This window comes from Nannospalax galili, unplaced genomic scaffold, assembly GCF_000622305.1.
Source record: "Nannospalax galili isolate Female #2095 unplaced genomic scaffold, S.galili_v1.0 scaffold446, whole genome shotgun sequence".
Taxonomy (NCBI): Eukaryota; Metazoa; Chordata; class Mammalia; order Rodentia; family Spalacidae; genus Nannospalax; species Nannospalax galili.
The window spans coordinates 345,628-351,758 of NW_008355468.1; positions in this window are offsets into that span (position 1 = coordinate 345,628).

Genomic DNA, 6,131 nt, shown 5'->3' on the forward strand with positions numbered 1-6,131 from the left:
GGGTAATGTTGGAGAGGAGGGAGTGGGCATGGATTTGATCAAAACACCTTATGTGCATGTATGAAACTCTCAATAAAGTTTTTGTAAAAGTTAAAAAAAAAAGATAGCTATGTTGAGGAAGTAAACATTCAATAGACAAAATATCTGCTAACAGGTTGATCTTGAACCTCCAGCTTCCAGGACTATAAGACATAACTCTCTATGGTTTATAAAATTCAGCATATGGTATTTTGTTATACCAGCCTGAATTAGCTCAGACTCAAATTCACTGGGAAAGGTAAATAAGAACTAATGTTGTATGTTCTTCTATGTTTATTCTTAAAATATTTTGTTAAATACTTGAGAATTTCATGTAATGTATTTTTGTAATATTCAGAAGCCCCCCCATCTCCACCCCTTCCCTGCTATTCCTCTGAAATTCATGTCCTCTATTATTTTTATTTTTTCTTTCAAAGGCCTAGCAAGTCTAATTTGTTTTCCCCAAATGCTCATGGGTATGGGTTTATCCCTTGAAGGCTGGTCAACCTACCAGCATCATACCTTTAAAGAAAATTGACTCTTTGTCTCCCACCAGCTGGTGTTTTTGCCCACCTCCCCCATCCATATTGGGCTTTCATCTGGAATGTTCTTGCACAGGCTTGTGTGTGCTGTCACGGGAGCTGTGAGTTCATATGTGTAACTGTCCTGTTATATCCAGACAACACAGTTTCTTTATGCTCATCTAACACCTCTGGCTCCTAAACAGATTTTCATGTAATCCAGATCCTGATCACTCTGCCTTTACCTCTGACGTGCTCATTTACATGCACACACCACCATATGTAGTTTTAAGTAAGGCTCAGGATCAAGTCCAGGGCTTCATGCATGTTAGAAAAGCATAGGCAAAAACCCACTACCCCCTAATTTTGTGTGTTCTGTTATCCTGAGTGTAGAAAAAAAATAAGATGGAAATTATGTAACATAAATGCATATTAAATTGTGATCCATAGCTCTTCAAAGAGTTACAGTGAAAATTAGGATTAAGCAAAAAAGACAAAAGAAAAAATCCTTAAATACGGCCTAATGTCAAACAAATTATAAATAGAAGGAACATTAGATTACCAAGATTTTAATTAAAATAAGCAACCAGTTTACTTGAAGGAAATTAAACCAAGAGTTGACAAGAACTATAGAATATGGAAACATTAATCTGTAAAACAATTATTATAAGTGGAGGAATAGCTGCACCTATGAAATCCTCATGGAAATGTGACTGAAAGTTTATAATCTTGATGGTAATTGGATATAAAAGTTTAATTCTTTTTTATTCTTTGTTGTTTTTAACATTGTGTGAATATGCAGGAATCATTTGCTTTTTACTGGTAAATTGAGTTTGAGACAACTGTAATGTATTTATGTTGTTTTTTTCTAGTTGCTCAGTTTCCCAGACCACACAAATGAAATGATTCTATCAATGAATGGAGTCCAAAAGTGTGTCATGCAATGTCTCCAAACTGAGTTGTATGTTAAAAAAACACCTCCAACTGATAACCGATGTAAATAATTTGAATAGCAGTTTCAGATGATTGCATTTTCTGCAGTTTATCTATATGGTAAATGTCGTGGCAGCATTTTATACAGTCCTCTCCTATTACTGCACCAATGCTTCAAATAGGTTCTGTTAAAACCTTTGCTTTAAGGACTGGGGGGAGGGGGCTCAACAGTTAAGGGAGCTTGTTGTTTTTGAGAAGGACCTATGTTTCAGTCCCAACATCCACACTGGGGAGTTCACAACCACCTGTAACTCCAGCTACAGGGGATACAACATTCTCTCCTGGACTCCATGGGAACCGAAATGCACATGTACACACACATAGAGACTCACACACACGTAAATGAATAGTAGAATAAATATTTTTTAATCTTCATTTTATAGCTGAGGAAAATATTATACAGTTCTCCCATTCTATTAAATCCATTAGGACTTATTAAAGCAAACTTTCTGCTATTGTCCATCAACCTTAGGAAAGAATTATTTATTTTAAAAACACACAATTGGGACTGAAGAGATAGCTCTGCTGTTAAACGAACTTTCTGATCTCGCAGCCACCCACACTTCTGCTTGAAATTCCAGTTCCAGGGAATCCAATGTCCTCTTCTGGCCTCCATGGGCTCCAGGCTCACACATGGTGCACATGCATACATTCAGGCAAAATAGTAATAAAATTAAAATAAATAAACTTTAATTTTTTAAAATAAGGAATTTATATATAGACACTGTGTTCAGATTCATGGAATAGGGTGGAAATTGGCATGATCCCATGTCCCATTCCTAACCCTGTTGTCATTATGTCAACACTTTCAAATAATTATCAACCTCTCTGTTACCTGCAGCCACATTTTCCTTGTTTGCTTAATGATTGATGGTGTTTAATGAAACCAGCATTGGAAATCTTGTTAGCATCAAGATATATGTAGTCTATTACTTTTCCTTGATCTCGGAAGTCAGTGTAACATATAAGGAAATTAGATTAATCTGACATGATTCATTCCTTATAGAGTCTTGTTTATTACTTCCCAGTATGAGGTAGCTGGTGCTCATCTGGCTATTGCCAATTGATTTTTGATGATAAACTCTATCTCCTTTTTCTCATATTAAAATTTCACTAGGGTACTCTATTACTTTTTGATCCCTATTGTGGTTTGGAGGACAGATACAAATATGCCTCTCTGCATTCCACTACTTTATTAAGAATGTTTCTAATTCAGTTTCTTGATTCCTATAATTTGAAAACATTACCTCTATCTTGAACAGGCTGACCTTGAATTCACTGAGATCCACCTACCTCTGCCCCTCTAGTGCTGCATTTAAAGTCCTGTGCCACCATGCCTGGCAAGAATTATTGCTGATATTCCAGGGATCAGGGAGTTGTCTCATTGGATGTTCTAGTTTAGTTTCTCTGTTTATGTGAAAAACATCACAACTAAAAGCAACTTTGTGGAGGAAAGGGGTTATTTAGCTTATGCTATGATCATAGGCCATAACTGAGGGAACCTGAGGCAGGAACTCAAGCAGAGATCTAGAAGGAACACTGGTTTCGTCCCCCCTGTCTTGCTCAATTCCTTTTTTCATACAACTGAGGCTAGTCCAACCTTCCCAGGTATGGCACCACTCACAGTGGACTGGATCTTCCTATATCAATTAGCAATCAAGAAAATGCCCCATAGTATGATTACAGGCCATTCTGATGGAGGGAATTCCTTAGCTGATCATCCTTCTTCCCAGATGTCTTTAGTTTTTGTCAATTTAAAAAAATTAACCATTATATCAGGTAAAGGTGATTGACATGATTTGACCACCTGAGGGTAATTCTAGTGACCCATATTGTAGAAGGAGAAAGCCAACTCTAGCAGGTTGTTCTCTGATTCCTTATGTGCATACACACATGTGCATGTATATGCATGGGTGCACACAGAGACACATGCACATAGAAAAATGTAATAAAATTTAAAAATTTAATAACCACATGATTAGAAAAAGCATTATAAAAAATTTTTAAGAGATACCACTTCCAGTTCATTGTCTTGTAGAGACTGATAGAAATATAAGACATTTTCTTTGTACTAAAAAGAAAATACATAATTGAAAACTCGCATTCATATATAGTAAAACAGACTCGGGTCACCAAAGAAAAAGAAGTTAGTAGAAATCTTTGCCGCAGCACTTAAAATTTCATTTTATTAAATTCCCTCTGCTGAGTCCTGCTCCTGTTTTCTTTCTCTGCAGAGGGGAGTAAGGAATCACACTTTGCACCTGAGGAGTATGGGAGTTCAGAAGTTAAATTCTTACAATCATTTAAAATTTTGCACAGTTAGTAAAATGATTAGGCTCCATAGACATTACAAAGAACAGTAGAGGACATGAAGTCATTAGGGGTTTTAGCAAGTCATGTGTGGAAGCAGGAAAGGGAGTTGGTGTGATTAACATGTACTGTATGATATTCTCAAAATTCAAAAATATTTTGGAAAATATTTCTTTCGTTTTAGTGTGTGTGTGTGTGTGTGTATTTGTGTTTGCATGTTTGGATACAAAGCACATGAATGCCTGCTACCTGATGATGTCAGATCACTACAACTGCAGTTATAGGCCATTGTGAGCTGCCATGAGGGTGCTAGGAACTAAACCATGACAAGAATAGACTGAAAGAATTCATGTCCAAAAATCTATCCCTTCAGAGAATACTTGATACAATACCAAGGGCTGACAAAAGGAACGACTGTATCCAAGAGGTAACAGAAAGAAACTAGATGAAGGTGTAACTGTGGAAACACAAAGTTAAACCAAGAATGCAAACAGAAATTAAAATGATGGTAACCAATATACATCTTTCATTAGTAACTTTAAATATCAGTGAACTGAACTTCCAAGTGAAAAGACATAGGCTAGTTGAAAGGATTAAGTAACAAAATTGATCTTCCTGTTGTCTTCAAGAAACCCATTGTACATTCAAGGACAGGCACTACCTTAGGTGAAAGAATGGAAAAGAATATTCTAAGCAAATAGCAGTAAGAAACAAGCAGAGGTTGCAATTCTAATATCTGACAAAATAGACTTCAAACTAAGACTAATCAGAAGAGATAAAATGGGTCATTTCATTCTGATCAAAGGAACAACTGACAAGAAGAAATTATAATCATAAACATATATGCAGCAATCCCTGCTGTACCCAATTTCATAATGACAGCACTACAGGCCTTCAAGTCTCAACTTAACTTCAACTCAATGACCGTAGGCGAATTAAATACACCAATCTCTCCATTAGACAGATCAACTAGTCAAAGAATAAACAGACAGATATCTGAATTAAATGACACCATACAGACATCTACTCACTATTCCACCAAAGCACCAAGGAATACACTTTCTTTAAGCTCCCATGGAACTTTCTCCAGAATTTCCCACTTACTGTGGTACAAAACAAACCTCAACACATACAAATGTATTGAAATAATTCCATGCATTCTATCAGACCACAATGCAATAAAGCTTAAAATCAACAGTGGAAGAAGTCCTAGTAACTACACTAATTCATGGAGATTAAACAACAAACTCCTGAATGATGAATGGGGTAAAGAAGAAATTAAAAAAGAAATAAAAGCATTCTTGGGATTAAATGATGAATATAACACAACACTACAAAACCTCCAGAATACTTTTACAGTAGTCCTAAGAAGGAAGTTTATAGCTCTAAGTAAGTGCAAAAATCCCCAAAACAAAAAACCAAACCAAAACAGAAAACAGAAAGAGCACAACAAAAAATGACAACATTGCAACTCAAGACTCTGGAAAGGTAAAAACAAATGAAACCCAAAACCAGAAGATGAGAAGAAATAACAAAAAATCAGATCAGAAATTGGTGAAATTGAAAAAAAGAAAACAACACAAAGAGTCAATGAATCCAAGAGCTGGTTCTTTGAAACACTAAACAAGACACTAAGACAGAGCCTTAGTCCAGTTAACCAAAAGAAAGAAAGAGCAAATCCAAGTCAACAAAATCAAAGATGAAATGGGAAACATCACAACAGACACTCAAAAAGATCCAGAAAATTATAAGAGAATACTTTGAAAACCTATACTCTATTAAATTTGAAAACATAAAAAAATAGAAAAATATCAACAGCTTAAACAGATCCATTACATATAAGGTAATTGAAACAGTGATGTAAAACTTCCTAACTAAAAATTGCTGAGGCCCAGATGGATTTACAACAGAATTCTTCCAGACATTTAAAGAAATTCTACAACCAATACTACTTAAATTATTTAAAAAGATAGAAAGAGGGAGAGAACTCCCAAATTTCTTCTATGAAGCCAGCATCAATCTAATACCCAAACCAGGTAAAGATACAACCAAAAATGAAACTATAGCCCCATATCCTTAATGAATATACATGGAAAAATTCTCAACAAAATACTTGCAAACTGCATATAGACACACATCAAAAAGTTCATCCACCATGATCAAGTCGACTTTATTCCAGAGATGAAAGGATGGTTCAATATACGTAAGTCAATAAACGTCATAAATCATATAAATGAGCTCAAAGGCAAAAATCACAGAAAAGGTCTTTGAAAAAAATTAGCATGCATT